This window comes from Notamacropus eugenii, chromosome 6 (assembly GCF_028372415.1).
Source record: "Notamacropus eugenii isolate mMacEug1 chromosome 6, mMacEug1.pri_v2, whole genome shotgun sequence".
In the NCBI taxonomy this organism is placed as follows: domain Eukaryota; kingdom Metazoa; phylum Chordata; class Mammalia; order Diprotodontia; family Macropodidae; genus Notamacropus; species Notamacropus eugenii.
The window spans coordinates 172,254,131-172,277,593 of NC_092877.1; the positions used below are offsets into that span (position 1 = coordinate 172,254,131).

The following is a 23,463-nucleotide window of genomic DNA, read 5'->3' on the forward strand; positions in this document are numbered from 1 at the left end:
AATTGAAATTTGGAACTGGATTTTGGAAGCCGAATTGGAATTTGGAACTTGACTTTGGAATTGGATTTTGGAACTGGAATTTGGACCTGGAATTTAGAATTGGAATTTAAAATTGCAACATAGCCTCAAATTTCCATTTTAATTCAGAATTGGAATTTCTAATTGACTAAGTAGGGAAATTTTGTTGAAAAATTACAATTGTACTTTGGCTTTGCATCTTGAGCATGTAGTTGGAATTAGGATATTAATTTAAAGAAAAATTTGAAAATTATTTTGTGACAGAATTTTAGGAATAAAATTTGGAATTAAAATTTTGTATATAATTTGAGAGGGAAAGTTTGAAAAGGGATGTAGATTCTGTAGTGACCATATGATATAGTAATTTGAAATTGGAATTTTGAATTAGACTATGGAAATGGAACTCGGAAGCAGAATTTCAATTTTCCTTTGGTATTGCAATTTTAGTGTAGAATTGGAATTTGAGACATAAATTTACAACGGTAATTAGAAAGCAGACTTTTATTAATAGGATGTAAGTTGAATTTGTTATAGAAATTTGTAGAACTTTAAAGCTCATGTTTTCCATGTGGAGAATAAAGGTAATCAATGCTTTTAATGTAATGTCTTCCTTGTCTTCAAGGTATGTGTTGAGATACTTGCATAGATATGTATCTATCATATTTGGGAATGCAGCAAATGAGAATGAGATCATTTCAAGTATCTCCCAGGTAATGTCAAACCTTGTGTTGCCCTCATTGCTGCAGATAAGTAATCTGGAGGTTTACTTTTTATTTATATTACTTCAAAGTTGTATGTTAATGTTTTTTCTCAAAATGTGTTTATTTCGATTCTTAAAGACTATCTTTGAAGAAATTTATTATACCGAGGTAAACACCAGGAAATTGGCAGAAGGATGGATCTTATATTTTCCATGGAGAGAGTATAGGGAACCAATGCTCAAGGTTATATCTTCCTTTTGTTCAAGGTATGTGTTGAGATACCTTCAAATATGTCTACTATATTGGACAAAGGAGCAATTACGAATGGGATGTTTGCAAATATCTTCCAGAAAACTGCGAACCCTGTACTGAGTTCATTGGTGCAGGTAAGAATTTTGGAGGTTTACCCTTTACGTGAATTACTTCAAAAGCCTCTCTGTCGGTTATTTGCCAAAATATGTTTATTTGGATACCTATGGCCTACAATTGAAGAAAACTTATATACTCAGAAAACACCAAGAAATTTGGAGAACTTTAAAGCTCATGTTTTCCATGTAGAGAATAAAGGTAACCATGCTTTTAATGTAATGTCTTCCTTGTGTTCAATGTATGTGTTGAGATACCCTCATATGTATCTAACATATTAGGGAATGGAGCAATTAAGATTGTGAACATTGTAAATATCTCCGAGGTAATTGCAAACCTTGTATTGCGCTCATTGCTGCAGATAAGTAATGTGGATTTTGTATTTTTTTTGTATTACTTCAAACGTGTATGTCAAGGTTTTTTGTCCAAATGTGTTTATTTAGATTCTTATGGGCTCTATGTGAAGAAGATTAATATCCTAACGTAAACACCAGGAAATTTGTAGAAGGATAGACCTTATATTGTGCATGGAGAGAGTATAGTTAACCAATGATGTAAAGGTTATATATCCCTTTTGTTCAATGTGTGTGTTGAGGAGCTTTCCAATATGTCGACTATATTGGTAAATGGACCAATTCGGAGAGGGATATTTGGAAATATATCCCATATAACTGGAACCCTATATTGACTTCATTGGTGAAGGTAAGATAAGTGGAGGATTTCCCTTTACATGAATTGCTTCAAACGTTTCTCTGTTGGTTATTTGCCAAAATGTGTTTATTTGGATACCTATGGCATAGAATTGAAGAAATCTTATATGCTGAGAAAACACCAAGAAATTTGGAGAACTTTAAAGCTCATGTTTTCCATGTAGAGAATAAAGGTAACCACGCTTTTAATGTAATGTCTTCCTTGTCTTCAATGTATGTGTTGAGATACTTGCATACACACACACACACACACACACACACACACACACACACACACACACACATATATATATACCCTATTGGGAAATGGAGCAAATGAAAATGAGATCATTGCAAGTATCTGCCCAGTAATTGCAAACCTTTTCTTGTGCTCATTGCTGCAGATAAGTAATCTGGAGGTTTACCTTTTATTTATATTACTTCAAAGTTTTATGTTAATGTTTTTTCTCAAAATGTGTTTGTTTTTGATTCTTAAGGACTATCTTTGAAGAAATTTAGTATACTGAGGTAAACACCAGGAAATTGGAAGAAGGATGGAACCTATATTGTCCATGGAGAGAGTATAGGGAACCAATGCTGTTAAGGTTATATATTCCTTTTGTTCAAAGGATGTTTTGAGATCCCTTCAAATATGTCTACTATATTGGACAATTGAGCAATTAGGAATGGGATATTTGCAAATATCTCCCCTTACAACTGCGAACCCTATGTTGAGTTCATTGGTGCAGGTAAGATAAGTGGAGGTTGACCCTTTACACGAATTTCTTCAAAACTTTCTCTGTCAGTTATTTGCCAAATATGTTTATTTGGATACCTATGGCCAACAATTGAAGAAATCTTATATACTGTGAAAACACCAGGAAAGTTTTAGAACTTAAAAGCTCATGTTATACATGTAGAGAAGAAAGGTTACCAATGCTTTTAATGTAATATCTTCCTTGTGTTCATTGTATTTGTTGAGATACCTTCATATTTATCTGCCATATTGGGGAATGTAGCAAATGAGAATGTGAGCACTGAAAATATCTCCCAGGTAATTACAAACTCTGTCCTGCGGTCATTGCTGCAGATAAATAATCTGGAGGTTTACCTTTTATTTATATTACTTCAAAGTTGTATGTTAATATTTTTGTCAAAATTTGTTTATTTCTATTCTTAAGGTCTATCTTTGAAGAAATTTATTATACTGAGGTAAACACCAGGAAATTGGTAGAAGGATGGATCTTATATTTTCCATGAAGAGATTATAGGGAACCAATCCTGTTAAAGTTATATCTTCCTTTCGTTCAATGTATGTCTTGAGATACCTTCAAATATGTCTACTATATTGGCCAATGGAGCAATTTGGAATGGGATGTTCGCAAATACACTCCAGAAAACTGCAAACCCTATATTGAGTTCATGGATGCAGGTAAGAAATTTGGAGGTTTACCCTTTACATGAATTACTTCAAAAGTCTCTTTGTCGGTTATTGGCCAAAATATGTTTATTTGGATACCTATGGCCTACAATTGAAGAAATCTTATATAGTGAGAAAACACCAGGAAATCTGTAGAACTTGAAAGCTCATGTTTTTCCATGTAGAGAAGAAAGGTAAACAATGATTTTAATGTAATATCTTGTGTTCAATGTATGTGTTCAGATACCCTCATATGTATCTACTATATTGGGGAATGGAGCAATTAAGAGTGTGAGCATTGTAAATATCTCCGAGGTAATTACAAACCCTGTATTGCACTCATTGCTGCAGAGAAGTAAAGTGGAGTTTTACCATTTATTTGTATTACTTCAAAGGTGTAGGTCAAGGTTTTTTGTCAAAATGACTTGATTTAGACTCTTATGGGCTCTATGTGAAGAGGACTTTAGAATTGAAATTTGGAACTGGAATTTGGACAAAGAATTTGTATTTGTATTTTGGATCTGGAATTTGAAGTTGAATTTAGAATTGGAATTTGGTTATGGAATTTGGAATTGAAATTTGCAACTGGATTTTGGAAGCTCAATTTGGATTTGGAAGTTGGATGTGAAATTTGGAAGTTGAATAGAGAATTAGAATTTGGCAATATAATTTGAAAATGAAATATGGAAATGGACGTTGGAAGGCTAATTTGGATTTGGAATCTGGAACTGGAATTTGTAACTGGAATTTGGTACTGGAATTTGGAAGTTGAATTTAGAACTGGAATTTAGAAATGATATTTTCAATTGTAATTTGGAACTGGAATTTGGAAGTTGAATTTAGAAATGGAATTTGGAAGATGAAGTTAGAATTGGAATTTGGAAATGGAATTTGAAATTGAAATTTGGAAATGGAATTGGGAAGCCGAATTTGGATTTGGAATTTGGAATTGGAATCTGGAAGCGTAATTTGTAAGAGGAATTTAGAATTCAAATTTGGAACTGGAATTTGGAAGTGGAATTTGGAACTTGAATTTGGAAATTGAATTTAGAATCGGAATTTGGAAGTTGAATTTGGAATTGGAATTTGGAAATGGAATTTGGAATTGAAATTTGGAACTAGATATTGGAAGCCAAATTTGGATTTGGAATTTGGAATTGCAGTTGGGAAGCAGAATTTGGAAATGGAATCTCATCCACTTCCTACCTAGAGCAGAGCCCAGCCCTCCTTGGTCGTGGAGAGCCGTGAGGAGAAGATCCCAGCGGACTTCAGGGATGGAATCTCCAGTGGCTGGACAGGTCCCACCACCCACAGGTGATAAGGGTTGGGGGGAGGGTCTCTTTGGCGGGTCGAGAGGGGAGTGGGGTGCCCCCATAACTCAGGCCCCCTCGGGAAGCAGCAGCAGAGGTGGGAGCAGACCCAGGCTCCCCAAGCAAGCTGAAGCCTGGATCCATTGTTCAAGATCTCTGCAGAAACCCCCTGAAGGAACTGCGCATGTGAAGCGGTCCTGCCCTTCCACCTGAGCACCTGAACTTGATCTCACACTGAATAGCAGCCCCGCCCCCACCCAAAGCCCTGAGACTGGAAAGCAGCATTTGAAATTCAGACCCCAAGCGCTAGTTGGTTTCACCTGGTTGCTAAGTGAGTGAGAAGAGAAAATTCAGAAGTCAAGTCACTGGTTGGGAAGATGCCCGGAAAAGGGAAAACTATAAGACTATAGAAGGTTACTTTCTTGATGAACACGTATTTCCTCCCTTCCTTTCTGATGAGGAAGAACAATGCTTAGCATCAGGGAAAGACACAGACGTCAAGGCTTCTGTATCCCACCCAATCAATGGGCTAAGGCTATGGAAGAGCTCAAAAGGGATTTTGAAAATCAAGTTAGAGAGGTGGAGGAAAAACTGTGAAGAGAAATGAGAGACATGCAAGCAAAGCATCAATGTATGTGTTGAGAAATCTTAAGTGTATCTACCATATTGGTAAATGGAGCAATTGAAAATGTGATATTTACCAATCATGCCCAGATTCCTGAAAAGCTTGCATTGAGGTAACTGCTGCAGAGAAGAGAACTGGAGGTTTCCCCTTTACATATATTACTTCAGACTTTTTCTTTAGCTTATTTCCCAAAAGATGTTTATTTGGATTCGTATGGCCTACAGTTGGGCAAATCTTAAACACTGAGATAAGCTCCAGGAAATTTTTATAAGATTGAAGTTCATATTGTCCATGAAGAGAGTAAAGGTGAGAAGGGTTGTTAATGTCTTATCTTCCTTGGGTTCAATGTACGTGTTGAAATACTTTAAAGCATATCTACCATATTGGCCAAAGGAGCAATGGAGAATTTGTAATTTACAAATATTTGCCAGGTTCCTGAAAAGCGTATGTTAAACTCATTGTTGCAGATAAGATAACTAGAGGTTTTCCCACTACATATATTACATGAAAGTTTTCTCTTTAGGTTATTTGCCAAAATGTGTTTATTTTTAATCTTATGGCCTACAATTGGAGAAACCATAAATACTGAGATAACATCCAGGAAATATGTGGAAATTGAAGGTCATATTGTCTATGTAGAGAGTCAAGGCAAACAAGCATGCTAATGTTATGTCTTCCTTGGGTTCAATGTATGTGTAGAGATACTTTAAAGTGTATCTACCATATTGGTCAAAGGAGAAATGAAGAATATGTTATTTACAAATATTTCCCAGGTAAGTGCAAACCCTGTATTAAAGTCATTGCTGCAGATTAGATATCTGGAGGTTTACCCTTTTCATGTATTACTTCAGAGTTGGCTTTTTAGGTTATTTCCCAAAATGCGTTGATTTGGAATTTTTTGGTCGACAATTGGAGAAATGTTAAACAATCAGATAACTTATAGGATATTTGTAAAGACAAAAACTCATATTGTCTATGAAGAGAATATAGGGAATCATGGACCTTAATGTAATATCTTCCTTGTGTTCAATGTATATTTTGAGATACTTTAAAGTGTATCTAGCATATTAGTCAATGGAGAAATGGAGAATATGTTATTTACAAATATTTTCCAGGTAAGTGCAAATCCTGTATTAAAGTCATTGCTGCAGATTAGATATCTGGAGGTTTACCCTTTTCATGTATTACTTCACAGTTGGTTCTTTAGATTATTTGCCAACATGTGTTGCTTTAGATGTTTTTTGGTCAACAATTGGACAAATCTTAAACAATGAGGTAACCTCTAGGAAATTTGTAAAGACAGACACTCATATTGTCCATGAAGAGAATATAGGGAACCATGGACTTTTAATGGAATATCTGCCTTGGGTTCAATGCATGTGTTGAGATACTTCAAAGTGTATCTACCATATTGGTCAATGGAGCAATGGAGAATATCATATTTCAAATACTTCCCAGGTACTTGCAAACCCTGTATTGAAGGCATTGCTGCCGAGAAGACATCTGGAGTTTTACCCTTTGCATATATTACTTCAGAATTTTCTCTTTAAGTTATTTGATGAACTGTGTTTATTAGAATTCCAATGGCCCATATTTGGGGAAATCATAGATATTGCGATAATCTGCAGCAAATCAGTAGAAGATTGCAGGTGATATTGTCCATGAAGAGAGTAAAGGGGACCAAGGTTGTTAATGTAATATCCTCCTTGGGTTCACTGTATGTGTTGAAGGGGTGGAGCCAAGATGGCAGAATAGAAAGACATACATACACTAGCTCCAAACCCACAGACCATAAAATATCTGTAAAAAAAAATTCCAACCAAATTCTGGAGCAGCAGAAGCTACAGAACAATGGGGCGGATGAGATTTCTGTTCCAGAGAGCCTGAAAACCTCTTGCAAAAGTTCCTTCACGCTGCGCACCTAGAGCAGAGCCCAGTCCTCCTTGGGTGTGGGTCGCAGAGAGCAGCGGATCCCAGCGAGCTTCAGGGATGGAATCTGCAGTGGCTGATTGGGTCCCACCACCCACAGGTGACAAGGGTTGGGGAGAGAGTCTCTTTGGTGGATCGAGAGGGCAGTGGGGTGCCCCCAAAACTCAGGCCCCCTCGGGAGGCAGAGGTGCGAGCAGACCCGGGCTCCCCAAGCAGGCTGAAGCCTGGATCCATTGTTCAAGGTCTCTGCATAAAGCCCCTGAGGGAACCTGCATGTAAGGCTGCCCTGCCCCCCACCTGAGCACCTGAACTTGGTCTCACACTGAATAGCAGCCCCACCCCCTCCAAAGCCCTGAGGCTGGGAAGCAGCATTTGAATCTCAGACCCCAAGCACTGGTTGGTTGCACCTGGAGTCCAAGTGGGTGGGAAGGGAATATTCAGAAGTCAAGTCACTGGCTGGGAAAATGCACAGAAAAGAGAAAAATGTAAGACTATAGAAGGTTACTTTCTTGGTGAACAGGTATTTCCTCCCTTCCTTTCTGATGAGGAAGAACAATGCTTAGCATCAGGGAAAGACACAGACGTCAAGGCTTCTGTATCCCACCCAATCAATGGGCTAAGGCTATGGAAGAGCTCAAAAGGGATTTTGAAAATCAAGTTAGAGAAGTGGAGGAAAAACTGTGAAGAGCAATGAGAGACATGCAAGCAAAGCATCAATGTATGTGTTGAGAAATCTTAAGTGTATCTACCATATTGGTAAATGGAACAATTGAAAATGTGATATTTACCAATCATGCCCAGATTCCTGAAAAGCTTGCATTGAGGTAATTGCTGCAGATAAGACAACTGGAGGTTTCCCCTTTACATATATTACTTCAGACTTTTTCTTTAGGTTATTTCCCAAAAGGTGTTTATTTGGATTCGTATGGCCTGCAGTTGGATAAATCTTAAACACTGAGATAAGCTCCAGGAAATTTTTATAACATTGAAGTTCATATTGTCCATGAAGAGAGTAAAGGTGAGAAATGTTTTTAATGTATTATCTTCCTTGGATTCAGTGTATGTGTTCAGATACCTTAAAGTGTTTCTACCATTTTGGCAAATGGAGCAATGGAGAATTTGTAATTTACAAATATTTGCCAGGTTCCTGAAAAGCGTATGTTAAACTCATTGTTGCAGATAAGATAACTAGTGGTTTTCCCACTACATATATTACTTGAAATTTTCTCTTTACGTTATTTGCCAAAATGTATATATTTTTACTCCTATGGTCTACAATTGGAGAAACCATAAATACTGAGATAACATCCAGGAAATATGTGGAAATTGAAACTCATATTGTCAATGTAGAGAGTCAAGAGAAACAAGCTTCTTAAGGTTATATTTTCCTTGGGTTCAATGTATGTGTTGAGATACTTTAAAGTGTATCTACCATATTGGTCAATGGAGAAGTGGAGAATATGTTATTTACAAATATTTCCCAGGTAAGTGCAAACCCTGTATTAAAGTCATTGCTGCAGTTTAGATATCTGGAGGTTTACAGTTTTCATGTATTACTTCAGAGTTGGCTCTTTAGGTTATTTGCCAACATGTCTTTATTTGAATTTTTTGGGTCGACAATTGAACAAATCTTAAACAATGAGATAACCTCTAGGAAATTTGTAAAGACAGAAACTCATATTGTCCATTAAGAGAACATAGGGAACCATGGACCTTTAATGTAATATATTCCTTGGATGCAATGCATGTCTTGAGATACTTCAAAGTGTATCTACCATGTTGGTCAAAGGAGCAATGGAGAATGTCATATTTCAAATACTTCCCAGGTACCTGCACACCCTGTATTGAAGTCATTGCTGCCGAGAAGATATCTGGACCTTTACCCTATGCATATATTACTTCAGAGTTTTCTCTTTAAATTATTTGCCAAACTTTGTTTTTTAGAATTCCTATGGCCCACATTTAGGGAAATCGTAGATACTGCGATAATCTGCAGGAAATCAGCAGAAGATTGTAGGTGATATTGTCCATGAAGAGAGTAAAGGGGACCAAGGTTGTTAATGTAATATCCTCCTTGTATTCACAGTATGTGTTGAGGGGGTGGAGCCAAGATGGCGGAATAGAAAGACATACATACGCTAGCTCCAAACCCACAGACCATAAAATATCTGTAAAAAATGAACTTCAAACAAACTCTGGAGCAGCAGACACCAGAGAACAACGGAGGGGACAAGATTTCTGTTCCAGAGAGCCTGAAAACCTGTTGCAAAATGTCCTTCACGTTGCAGACCTGGAGCAGAGCCAAGCCCTCCTTGGCCGTGGGGCGCCGAGAGGAGCAGATCCCAGCAGGCTTCAGGGATGGAATCTCCAGCGTCTGTGCGGGTTCCACCACCACAGGTGACAAGGGTTGGGGGGAGGGTCTCTTTTGTGGGTCGAGAGGGGAGTGGGGTGCCCCCATAACTCAGGCCCCCTTGGGAGGCTGCAGCAGAGGTGGGAGCAGACCCGGGCTCCCCAAGCAGGCTGAAGCCTGGATCCATTGTTCAAGGTCTCTGCAGAAACCCCCTGAGGGAACTGCGCATGTGAGGGGGCCCCGCCCCCACCTGAGCACCTAAACTTGATCTCACACTGAATAGCAGCCCCGCCCCCGCCCAAAGCCCTGAGGCTGGGAAGCAGCATTTGAATCTCAAACCCCAAGCTCTGGTTGGTTGCACCTGGAGGCTAAGTGGGTGGGAAGAGAATATTCAGAAGTCAAGTCACTGGCTGAGAAAATGCCCAGAAAAGGGAAAAATATAAGACTATAGAAGTTTACTTTCTTGGTGAACAGGTATTTCCTCCCTTCCTTTCTGATGAGGAAGAACAATGCTTAGCATCAGGGAAAGACACAGAAGTCAAGGCTTCTGTATCCCACCCAATCAATGGGCTCAGGCTATGGAAGAGCTCAAAAAGGATTTTGAAAATCAAGTTATAGTACTGAAAAGTTTGCAAGGCAATTTACCAATATTATCTCCTTTGATTCTTGTAATAAACTGGGCAGGTAGAATCTATTATTGTCTCCACTTTAATGAAGCTGAGTCAGAGAAAAGTCAATTGGCATGCCCTGTGGCTGAGCCAGAATTTGAGTTCAGGTCTTCCTTACTCCAGGTCCAAAGTTCCAGTCCCTCCACCAGCCAGCTGTCTCTGTTAAGTGAACTGGATTGTAAACCTTACCTGTGTATGTGTGTGTGAATGCGTGTGTTTATATACATACATACATACATACATACAGAGAGATAGATAGATACTTTACGTGAAATGACCATCACCACAACAACAACCAACCCCTTATAGAGGCCAAGGAAAGAAAGGACTTCAACTCATTCCATCAAGCTCTGTATACAGGACTTTTGGTTGGTGTTTTTTTTTTTTTTTAAATCAAGTTTCTAAAGGAACAAAAAGCACTTGTTTAAAATATGGTGGAAGTGAGATGTTAGATAAAAGTCCAAGTGTCACATGACAGGCAGCACTTAGAGAAACTGCTACACCAAGCTTTGAAGATGTACAAGCATCCTTCTAAGAGTATCTCACAGTGGAGGAAAATTGTGATTCAAAGGTGGAGGACTGCAATACCTGCAGCATGCTGGAAAATAAAACCATGTAGCATTCTGGATCACCTTCTCTCAACACACATTCATGAAGGAAAACCAATTCAAAGCAAAATACGTGCTTGCCAGGGACCTCTGCTGAACCTGCTTTCAGGCCTTAAATTCCTTCCTTCCCTCACTGGTAGATGCCTGAGATCCTCCCTCTTATGGATCCAGGGACTCTATGCATTTATCTCCATAACAAGGAAGAGAATAGTAAGGACTAGGTATGTGATTTCAGTGGTATAGAGATTTTCCAGGAAAGAAATTCTCTTGATTCTTGCAAAGATCCCCTACCTTCTCTATGATTTAGAGTCTAAGACACTGCCTCGATGACTGAGAAGGTAAGCAACTTCCCAGAGTGCCACAAGCAGGATTGATCTTCTGATCTTCTGATCAAGACTCGGATCCAGGTCTTGCTGGTTTTAAATATGGCTCTCTAGCAATATATTACATTTCTTCTTAACCAGAGGATAATAAGCCAAAGCCAAACCTTACCTTCTGAGTAGAAAAGAGAGAATATTCTCTATTTTATTGAATTTACAAAATTATAACTCCCTTATAAATGTCCATAGGTTTTACTTCTGGAATCATTAAAGAAAAACAAAAAAAATCATGTTGGCACCTTGTGAATTCTCTCCTAACATTATGGATAATGGCATGTTGTAGAAATGGAAGCTGTTACATTTTTAACTTCCTTGATGGTATTGGAAAAAGTTACAGTTATGTCTATCAAGAATTAACCCTTTTCTTGATGTTTGGCATGACATTTAAATTGAATATTCTTTCCATACTAAAATACAATATTAGAAACCTGGGTTTGGATGGGCCGATGTAGATTGTCTGACAAAGCAGTTCTAGCACAAAAGATTACAAGCACCCCTCTTATGGAAGCAGAAGAGTTGCTAGGATATAACCTTGAATGACAACAACAGGTTCTGGCAGTGATGTAGATGAAGATGCAGTGAGGAGATGGAGATGAAGTTGATTTAGATAGCTGGGGAATAAGGAAACAGCAGTGGCAATAGTAGAGACAGAAGAGGGCATCCAGGAAAAGAGAATGACCAGCAACGTCAAAGGGGAAGCTACAGTGGGTAGAGAACTGAGCTTGTAGTCAGGGAGACCTGAAAACAAATCCAGCCTCAGACAGCTCCTTGCTCCCTGAGGTCACAGTCCTCTGTGAGAAGCAAGAACAAACAGCTACCTCCATAGACCTCCCAAGTGCCCTGTCATTGAATCTCAATCACTGGCATCAGGGTAATCTGAAAAGAAAGAGAATAAAGCCTTCTGAGCACACACACACACACACACACACACACACACACACACACACACACAGCATGAGCAGCAGAATGTGGCTGAAAAATGGATGGATTTGTACTCAGAGGATTTGAGGTCAAGCCCCTCCCTTCCCATGTACTACTAGAATGATGGAGCCCCTCTGGACCTCAGTTTCTTCACGTAAATCATTGATTGGCTTGGATTAGAGAAACTTCAAAGTCCCTTCCAGCCCTAAAGTCATGGGAGAACAGAGAAAAGACTTAGACAGAATAGTTAGACATGGACTGCTGTGATTTGCAATATGGAATCCCTTACTTGCACATTCATCCCTTCAGTGAGAGCACAGATCCAGTGGAATCTTGGTTCATGTGCAACATTGAGTTACATTCTTGTGCTACCCTGATTAATTCTCATGCCTTGGGCCTGAGCCTTGGTTCTCAAAGGCTATGCCTATGAAATGAAAGTTAGGTAGACCCTACTAATCTCAAAAGACTGAGTACAGGACTATATGTCTGTTTCTGGTGACGTGCTTAGCTAATTTTGGGGAGGCTCATCACCAGGCTATCTGTTAATTACCAGGGTGATTCATTTACACGGTTTTCTCTTGAAAAATATGTACTGAATTTAGGACTAATTTTTAAGTCTTAAAATTATTTTCACATGTAATTGGAAAAAATAAAATGTTATTCAAAATCAGAGAAAAATATGTATTAAATTATTGAGGGCTTAACAGCCAGTCAACCAGGATATATTAAATGCTTACTATGTGCTGGTCAGGTACTATGCAATGGAAAGAGATTGCATTTACATGCAGCTTTATGGTTTGCAAAGAACTTGGCATACATTATCTCATTTTTTCCTCACAACAACCCTGTGAAATAGGTGCTATTGTTACCCCCATTTTGACAGGTGAAGAAACAGAGGCTGAGAGACGTTCACTGACTTGCACAGGGTCAGAAAGATAATAAATGTCTGAAACATGAATGAACTCACACCTTCCTCACTGCAAGTCCAAGAGTCCTCTGTGTCACTGAAGGGAGTCCCTGTGGTGAGGAAATCAGATATCCTCAAAGTACTAACTATGGAAGAATATATTATTTGAGGTTCTTATAAAAACTTTTAGTTTTACATCTGGGCTCATTATTCCAAAATTCATGAAGGCTAAGAAAATGAGGAAATGTAATCTTGCCATTCTCTCCACTCTGTTTCCATACAAAAAAACCAAGTTTTATTCCTGTTGGAGGATAAATGGACCAGAAATGAACAGATTCCTAATACTTCTGTACCTTCCCCCAAAATTAATGCACCCACATTCTGTCCTAGGTATCCAGTACAATGAAAACTTGGGGAAATCTCCTAATACTATCTATTCATTTAATATGTGAAATGAAAAATACTAGAATATCTTTTTTTGTAGCAGTTAGTAGCTAGATATTGTAGTGGATAGAGCACTGGGACCTGCAATCAGGAAGCCTTGGGTTCAAATGTAGTCTCAGATATTTGCTAGCAGTAGAAGCTAAGGGAAGCCACTTAACCTCTCTTTGTCTAAGTTTTCTAGCCAGTAAAATGAGGAGAACAACAGTGCACTTGGTGTGGTTCTTATTGCCTATTTCTACTTTGCAGATTATTAGTAAGGACCAAATGAGATAATATCAATAAACATTTATCATGTGTCTGTTATATACCAGGTTACCTGGTTAAATGCTGGGGATAAAATTCAAAAAAAGAAAAGGAAAGAAAAACCAAGGCCCTGCCTTCAGGGACCTTAAAATCTAATAATACTTATAAAAAATACTTAGTGCAGTGCCTGGCATAAAGTAGCCCTTTTTTACCTTATTGCAACAGTCTTTTTCCGATGGTACTATATTGCCTCTGAAGCACTGTACATCATAATTTCCAGTGAGTTTCTGGTAACACAAAAGATAGTGGAGAGGCACAGAATTTGTTCAAGGAAGTTGCAGCATATTCTTATCGATGATTTCTATGTGATAAATGGCATGAAGAATATCGTCAAGGAATGTCATGTCAGAAAAAATGAGTGACTCAGATACAGAGCAAAGGAAAGCAGATGGAAAGAGAGCCCACAGTTCTGGATTAGGAATGTTAATCAAAGCATACAGGAGAGAGACACATTCATCCAAACTGTTTGCTAGTGCTAGGGAGGACATTGTGCTTAGTCCAAATGCAATAGAGATAATCAGGCCTTTCAGAGTGGATGATATGCTGATCGCATCAAACCCCCTGCATTGAGAGGTTGAGGGACATATCTGAGCACTCAAAAACCTGAACTAAGGATCCACAATAAGGAAAACAAAACAAAATAAACAAAGAGAACCAAAGGGATGGAGGATGATACCAGTACTTATAACAGTACCTCACACATCTTATTGTTGTTCAAGAATTCAGTTGTGTCTGACCCTCCATGTCTATGGGAACCAACTGTCCATGGCATTTTCTTGACAAAGATACTACAGTGATTAGCCATTTTCTTCTCCAGTTTTATGTAGGCAGAAAGTAAACGACTTGTCCAGGGTCACACAGCTTTATACTTCAACTCTTGGTGGCTCAGTGGATAGAGCATGGGGCTTGGAATCAGGAAGATTCATCCTCATGAGGTCAAATCTGGCCTTAGACACTAGCTCTGTAGTGCTGTGCAAGTCAGTTAACCCACTTTGCATCAGTATTTCATCGATAAAATGGGATACAGAAATAAATGGAAAACGTCTCCAATATCTTTGCCCACAAAACCCCAGATTGGCTCACGAAGGTTCAGACATAACTGAAATGACTGTATAACAATAGCGACAGATTTCTGACTTTGGGCCCAGTGTTCTATCCACTATGCCACCCAGCTGCCCCTAGTGGGCATTTCATAAATGATGGTCAATTGACAGCTACCTAGACTATGATAGTCAAGTGAATGGGAAGCCCAGTGGATTAGTCCATGATTACACCTGGAAATTACACCTCCATCACCTCCTTTCCTGACATGGTTTGTCTTTCTACTTGGTTTGTCTCACATAGTCAATTTCTTCTACGAACTTCTTACCAATATTTCATCCCATTCATTTTCTTCCATTCTACTTTCTTAATCCAAGATGTGAATATCAACCATTACTATCACCTGGTTCTATACCAGGTTCTACACTGCTGAGGGAAGGCTATTGGAGAAAGTCACAAACCATGCTAATGCCCATGGAGAAGGTAAGTTCTTTGAAGGCAGGGGCTGTCTCACAGGTTTGTTTTTGAGTCTGTAGTCCCCAGAAGATTATGTGCATAAGAATAATCGAAAAATCCTTTCTACATTGTATTAGTTTCCATTATCTTCCTCCAACTCTCGCAATTATGAATGAGTCTGTGTGTCATTAAGCACCCCAACACACACAGGGGGGCCTACTACCACAGGTTCTAAGATCTGCATTCATAAAAGAAAAGGTACCTTTTGAAGAGTTAACAATCACTTTAATCAAGCAGATGTATTATTTATTTAAGCAAGTACCTATATCATTCACCTAGTTCAGGGCAGTCAGCACCCTGAACTTCCAAGAAAATACAGAGAAATTAAAGATGAACAGACATGGCTTCCTCTGCCTGACCATAATCAATACACAGACAGGTCCAACTGTCTGACCATGGTAACCAGAGAGGGAAGCACTTGGTTTTCAAAGTTGAGGGTGGGGGAGATTCTTAGCGGCTTCCCAGAGTCCTCCTCTGGCCAAACAATTCCAGTCAGGAAACCGCAAGAGTCTTCACACACTTTTCAGAACCAGAGGCCATCATATCCCTTGAGAACTAGTGCCTCATTAACAAAATGCATGGAGGGTCCCACAAATCTTCCCAGGACTGACAATGGGTGAGAAAGATCCTCCTTAATCATATTACTCACCAGCACTTCAGTAAAACAAAAAGAGCAAAAAAATTCTACTTTGCCTGGCCTTACAATCTGGATTCTTGACAAAAGTCATTGGACAAGGAAGAAAGTGCACAAAATCAGCTTTTATACTCTTGATGAAAGACCTAGGATACCGAAGGTGCTTTCTCTATCTCAATCTAGCAAAAGTTTGAGTGTCATGGCCAAATTCCTGGAAATGTTTTAACATAATTATCACTAATGGAAGTTTATGAGTTGATAGAGTCACAGAACTAGAGTGTAAAGAGTCCTCAGGAGTCATGTAGTACAAGATCATTATTTTATAGAGAAAACAAAGTCGCTAGAAGACTAAGTGACTTGTCTGGTCATGCAGGAATTAAATGGCAAAGCAAGGCAAGAAAGAAGGAAGAAAGGAAGGAAGGAGTGAAGGAAGAAATGAAGGAAGGAAGAATCGAAGGAGGGAGGGAAGAAAAGAGGAAAGAACAGAGAAAGAAAGGAGAAGGAAGCAAGGAGGAAAGAAGGATGGAAAGACAGAATAGAGAAAGGAAGGAAAGGAGTATTTATTATCTACGATGTACTGTAAAGATACTGCTTTATAAATACGACCTTATCTGGTCCTCACAAGAACCTTGGGGAGTAGGTTTCATTATTATCCTTCATGTTGATTCCAGGCAAGTTACATAGATGGCCATTTCATTGGGACAGGCTTAAAGTCAGCAGGCTGGGACACTCATTTGGGGGAAACTGAGTCAAGGAGAATCCTACTTTGTCTCTTGGAAACAGTCCTTCTCTCAGCCTTTCCCATGAGAACACTCCCTGCAGTTCTTTCATGGAAAATACCAAAAGACTATTAGCACCATGCATCACTGACTCAGTAGCATTCCTTGATGATTGTACCTAGAGTCAGACTCAAGAAAAGTAGCAGTCAACAGTACCATAAGGTCTTGAATAGCAAATTCCAATCATCAGAGCTCCAGGGGAGGTCAGCTCTCAAGGATGACATGTCCTAGATAACAAATACTGGCTAGAAACTCTCATTGGTAACAATAAGAGATTCATCACATTTGGCAGAACTAGTACTCATACCAAGTAAATTCTTTTCTTCCTAAATTCAACATTCTTAGTAACAAAAAATAAAACACTAGGGACATGTAAATATAATCATCCTAAATTATATATAGGGAGAATAGATTTCATGAAACAGTGTCTGGAGTAGAATTTCTTCAGTTATTAACCATCTTCAGATGGACAAAAACACCTTACCGCTCTCACTCATTACTGCTCTCCCTTTAAGAAATGGGAACATCTTTAACTTGAGTCTTGAATAGTTTGCATACATTCCTACTCATGTTTTAATTCCAGATTAAATAACAAGTATAAGTGAAATGAGATTTCGCTGTAACATGAGGACATAGGTCATCAGTGATTTCAATCTCACAACTTAGGAGAGGATCTGGCAAGTTTATAAAATATGGGGAATCATGGGGACCAAGGGGCTGATCTGCCTGTGCACCTGAGGACATTTTCCTCTGGACTGATAGTAAACCACATACTTTCTGGAACTAATGAAAAACAACATACCAAGGAGAAACAATATTATGTATTTGGAATAGGAAACAAACCCATTGCCAATGAGGTGATTTCAATAGCGTTTCCCAATGACTTCGTACAGAAAACCATTCCTCTTCTCATTAACATGTTGAAAAAAGGACAACTCTCAGAGTTGTCAAATTATCTCACTTTTTAGCACATGGTTTTCCAAGCCCAATTCAGATGCAAAACTGCTTTGTCCAGCACCCTTTCTGGCTCACCATGGTCACTCAGATACTCCATATAAGAGAACTTTACAAAACTAGTTGGAAATGACATGGCAGCGCAAACGATAAACCCAGACTTACTGACAGAAGAGGGGCTGGCTCCTCACTGCTCACTGCCAGCTGGGCACTGCCTAGGAGCTGGGGTGGTCCATGCTGGAGCCTTCCCAGCCATGACTTCCTGGGCTGAGGCTGAGGGAAGGCTGTCCAGGGGCCCTGCCCCCTTTTCCCTCAGGCTGGTGCTGCTGGCAGCTGCCGGGAGGGTGGCCAGGATGAACTGCACCATGGCCACACTCCCAGGCCTGCTCAAGGGTCAGGCTGCGGGCAGGGGGAGGGTAACCCAAGCCCCCACAACCAGGGACAGCAGCTCAGTTCCTCACGCTCTCCCTGGTCACAGCTTGGCCCATCCACAGGACTTAGCCCCCCCCCCGCCCCGTTTTGGTATTTCCTAGCCCCGCCTACTCGGATCTCCTTGTCTCCTACAGCAGCTTTAAGGGGCCCTCAGACGAGGGGCTTCTCCCGGACCCCTCTGGCTGCACCTCCCCATGCCCCCTCAAGAACCAGGCCCTCAGATTCATTCCGGGCAAGGCTGCTCATCAGGGCAGATGCCTTCAGCTGGTGCCCCGCAAGCACACTTTAAGACGCCCTGTCCCTCCAGAAGGGGAGGCTACAGACCCCACTGTGCCCACACCCGAACAGGCCCCAGCCAGCCCGAGGCCGTGGCTTCCCTCGAGGGAGGAGGAGGAGAAGCCATGGAGAAAATGGCTGCCGCGGCGTCCTGGTGGGGGGAAGGGGACGCTGCGAGGCCCACCCAGAGATGGCGCCCATGCCTCGCGGCGAGGCCAGCACCGACGCCTGGGGCCTGAAGCCACGGAAGCCCTGGGGCCAACCTGCCTCTGCTGCCAACCTGCCTCTGCTGCCTCTGCCTGGGGAAAGGCAGGAACGGGCCGAGCCCAGGCTGGAGCCGCCTCTCTCAGGCTGGAGCGGAACCAGGCCACCCCGAGTGAAGAGAACCGAACGAGGACGGGGAGGCAACGACAACCCCCGGGGGACCTGAGCTCTTCACACGGTCTCCGGCGGAGGGAAAACGGCCGGCTTGCGAGGAGCCGCCACCACCTCGGCCTCAGCCCCAGCATCAGCACGCGCCATGGGCCCTGTTCACGTGGGAGGCCAGGGCCTACACCGTGACCCACACCGTCGTCCGGTTCGGAGGCGCGGGTCCCCTGGGCCCCTTCACAGAGGACGCCCTCCTCTTGTCCTTCCACCGCGGGGAGAAGCTTTTCTCTGGGTCGTCCCGGATCTATCCAGCAGAGGGCGTGGTAGCCTAGCCTTCCCTGTGCAGCAGGTCTGGAGAAGCAGCCTGGGCCCCCTGGAAGCCCTGGGGCAGTTTTCCCCAGAAGAGAATACAGAGGTCAACACGAAGCCATGTGGCTCCACTGAAGGTGGTTCCGAGAAGGCCGGAAATCAAGTGGGACTTGCAGGGCGCTGCTCCTGATGGCCGTTCTCCCATTCTGCCACCAGAACCCATCCTGGTTGAAAGCGTGGGGACTTGGAAAGCACCTCCTCCCTTTCGAGGAGCCCCTGATTCTCCCCCTCTGTTGATCGGGACACGGATGACCAATCAATACCTCAGCCTCCTCCCTGGAAAAGTCAGTGACCCCAAAGGGAGGAGCCCAGAAATTCAATTGAATCAAAAAAGGGGGGCATTGCAAGGGAGTGGTCTGAATGAGATGATAACCAAAACTGAAGAAGCGGTAGGATAAATACTATGAAGATAAAACTGAAAACTGACCATAAAATGGATGGGAAACACCAAAATGACAGCCGGAAAAGAAATGCTGTGGTCAGTGTCAAATATCACTCACAGCAGACTAGTCCAAGTATCTGCTCAGACAAATATTTCAAAACTTCAGTTAAGTACATGAAAATTTTTAAAAAGAAAGAACAGGGACCAAGCAAAAGCCTGGGAAGTGTGAAAAAGGCCAAAGAAAGGCACAAAAGAAACAGCGAAACTTGACCTTCCAAAAATATATATTTTAAAGTTCACTTGACCCCGTGGTTTCAGATCACCAACTCATGTTCTGTTCCATCCCAGTTGCACTGGAAGCCACAGAGACAAGAGTGAAGAAAGCTGACTCTTCTCTGAAGTCCAGACTTGAGAAACTGTGGAGTGGCAAGATGGCACCCAAACCCCAGGTGAGGCCCCTGCAGAAAATCAGAATCCCTCAAAAAGTCTGAAAGAGGCCAGCCATGAGGTTCAGGACACAAGTGAAGTACATGTTCCAGATGAACCAGATGAACACCAGACTTTGGTCAAAAAAGGGCAGAAAAACAATATCACTGTTTACTTGACCATAAACCCAAAGAAATCTGACTCTTCCATGCAACAGTGTGTAACTTTGATAGGGCAGATGACTTCAAATCTTCCATTTCACATGGTAGGTCTACTCAAAGTTTGCATGTTCCTGCAAGCTGTATGCATGCACTTTCCACCTCTTGAAAGGAAGAGAAATAGCTCAGTAATTCCTTGATAATGAAGGTCTTTTCCAAAAATGTTTCTAAATGCTTCACACCAGATTATGTGACCATGTATGTAGGGGACATTGTTTGGGCCAAAATTTATGGCTTCCTGTGGAGGCCAGCCTGTATTCTTACCATCACTGAAAGCTGGAGTGGTAACCAACCTGTTAATTCAACAGGAGGCCTGTGTTTCATGGTTTGGGTCTCCAACATCTTTCCTTGTGCTACTGCAATTTTCTCCTTTTGAGAAAACTTCCACTCATGCTTCAGTAAGAAGAGAAAGGGCTTGTATAACAAGGCTATGGCAGAGGCAGATAAAGCTATCAAGTACCTGACACTTGAAGTGGGGGCCCTGTTAACACAATTTGAAATGTGAACATAGCCAGTAAGGTAGGAAAGAAAAGTTTGGAGGCTCCACATTAGGCTCATTAGAAATAACTTACACAATGGACACTTGGTCAAAACTTGGAAGAGAAAAAGAAATTGCACTCATTTAGCTTTTTTGAATAAAAAATTATTCTCTTGATAGCTTTCTTGATAGGCAAACTAAACCAACTGACCATGCAGTCTTTTTTTTTTTTCTCAACAGGAGATGTTTCACAATATTTTCAAGTGAAAATCTTGTGTTTTAAAATTCTTCAGCCTCACCCCAAGACACAGAGAACCATAAGCTCAATTGAAAGGTATTTTTTATTGCAGGGAATATGCATCAGGTTCTTCCCAATATGTAGCCTATTAGTACGCGACACAGGTTACAGCTGTGGAGGATGGTAGTAGTACCTCGGCCTGTGGTGGTACAGTAGGAACATTTAGGATTTAAGTGACCACTTGCTTTTTTATTTTATTTGTTTAAGAAATTAAAGAACATATAAGCTTTGCTATGCACAATAGTCCATAAGGCTGACACTTCAGTTTTTGTCAAACTGAAATAGGGATGGATGCTCACTGTTCAGGGACAGGCTCCAAAATTGCTCAAGAGTTTGGGATTAAGGGTTGTCAATGCTGCAGAGTTGTGAATTATAACTTCCTGGTTTTTTTTCCCAAGCTTCTTACTTGGGAATTCAGATGAAGATGTTTGTTTTGAATAATGTTAATAATTGATTGCTAAACTGGTCAGATTTTGTCCTGACTGTCTGGTGCTAAATTTGTAGAATACATCCTAGTAAATTGCACTTTCCCTATTACTTGTCATATGTAATTGTTGCATTTTGGATAAGCCTAATTTCATAATTTTGAAATAAAATTCCCTTTAGGGTATCTTGTGTGCAGGACAGAAAATAAGAAAAGGTGATTGTGTAATGCTCTGATATGTATGCAAAAGTGTAAAAAAACCTGACTCAATATGGAAAAAAAAAACAGCTAGAAATTCTTGTGCCTGAAGGAAATTCAACTGATGGGTAGAGAACGGAGAAGGAGACTCCACTGGTGATGGGACACTTAGAAAGGGGACAATCTATCAACAAAAGAGTCTTTCCTGAGCTTCCATGGAATGGTCAATGGTCCCCAAACTCTATCAGTATGAGGTAGAGAGGCATGGCAGTGAGGCACAGCAGGCCTGAGTAGAGGGGCACCATGGCAATGGGACACTGGCAGTTTTGAGTTTGATGAGTGAGTAAGTTCAATCCAGGTGTTTTGGTCAGTTCAGAGACAATGGGCCAGAAGTTGTGTCTCCATCAATCAGTCCATAAGCATTGATTTAGTACTTAAGATATGCTAGTCACTGTGATGTACTGATGTGGACATAGCACTGGTTTTTCCACCTGAATTATTCCTCAGATTTTGGCTTTTCCTCCTGTCATATAATACAGTCTTCTGGGTGTTTGACTTTCTAAAACTTATCTGAATAGAAGGGCAGGTAAGTGGCCCAATGGATAGAGCACTAGGCCTGGAGTCAGGAAGACTAATCTTTCTGAGCTCAAATCTGACCTCAGACACGTACTAGCTATGTAATCACTTTACCCTGTTTGCCTCAATTTCCTCACCTATCCAATGACCAGAAAAAGAATTGGCAAACTACTCATTATCTTTGTCGAAAAAACTCCAAATGAGGTCATGAGGTGTCAGATATCACCGAAATAACACAAGAAGAACAATCTGAATGGATCTACTCTCATTCTATTTTATTTTGTTTTGCTGTAAATAGTTCAATATTAACATTTCATTTCTTCAAGTTGAATAAACTGAGAGAGAAGTGAAGTGAGTCACCCAGGGTCCTACAGCTAGTAAGTGTCAGACTGCATTTGATCTCAGGTCACTCAACTCTAGTCTAAGCACTCTATCCATTTTCTTTCCTTTCCTTCCTTCCTTCCTTCCTTCCTTCCTTCCTTCCTTCCTTCCTTCCTTCCTTCCTTCCTTCCTTCCTTCCTCCCTTCCTGCCTTCCTCCCTTCCTCCCTTCCTCCCTTCCTCCCTTCCTCCTTTCCTTCCTCCCTTCCTTCCTTTCCTTCCTTCCTTCCTTCCTTCCTTCCTTCCTTCCTTCCTTCCTTCCTTCCTTCCTTCCTTCCTTCCTTCCTTCCTTCCTTCCTTCCTTCCTTCCTTCCCGTTCCCCTTGTGATGGAAATTTGTTGCCCTAGGTCTTGAAAACCAGCATCTTCAATTGCAGACATTTCTATTTGGTGTAATCTACGCTACCTCAACCCCTAGTATATCTCTCTGTCTATAGCAGTTACTCCCAAATCTAGCTATACAGATCTGGCCACTCTTATGACCCCCAGATCTGAATTTACAATGGACACATTTTAACCCAGCATTTCAACTTCAACTACAGCCAAAAATCAGTTAATTGTGTTTTCTCCTTAAACATGCTTTTCCTTCTGTGTTTACTATTTCTGTCAGTAGCACTGTACTACTGTTCATAAGGTATCCCAAGTTCAAAGGCTTGCAAATCACTATTGAGTTTTTACTTTTCTATCCTTTATGATAAATGTGTTCAGTCTTGTCAGATCTACCTAAGCCAATCTCTTCCCAACATCAAATGATTTTACTTCTATCCCCTTAGTACTCACTACCACCTAACTAGATTAATGTAATAGCCTCTTACCAAGGTTTCATTTTTCACCTCTATTCTCATCCCCCTTTTCATCCTTCATATCCTCATATCACTGCCAGACTAATTTTCTTAGAGTGTGGTCACATTGTTCAATGGTTCCAGTCATGTCTCAGTTTTAATGTCCCTATTTCAGGTTTTCTTGGGAAAAGATACAGGCATAGTTTGTCTTTTCCTTCTCTAGCTCATTTTACAGATGAAGAATTTCAGATAAACGGGGTGAAAAGTCCAGTTCAGGTGAAATGACTACCCCAC

General features: G+C 40.8%; 1 pseudogene; it reads left to right on the top strand.

The window, feature by feature from the left end:
• Positions 1-19,412: 19,412 nt before the first annotated feature.
• Positions 19,413-20,540, top strand: LOC140512471 (PWWP domain-containing protein 2A pseudogene; annotated as a pseudogene).
• Positions 20,541-23,463: the final 2,923 nt, after the last annotated feature.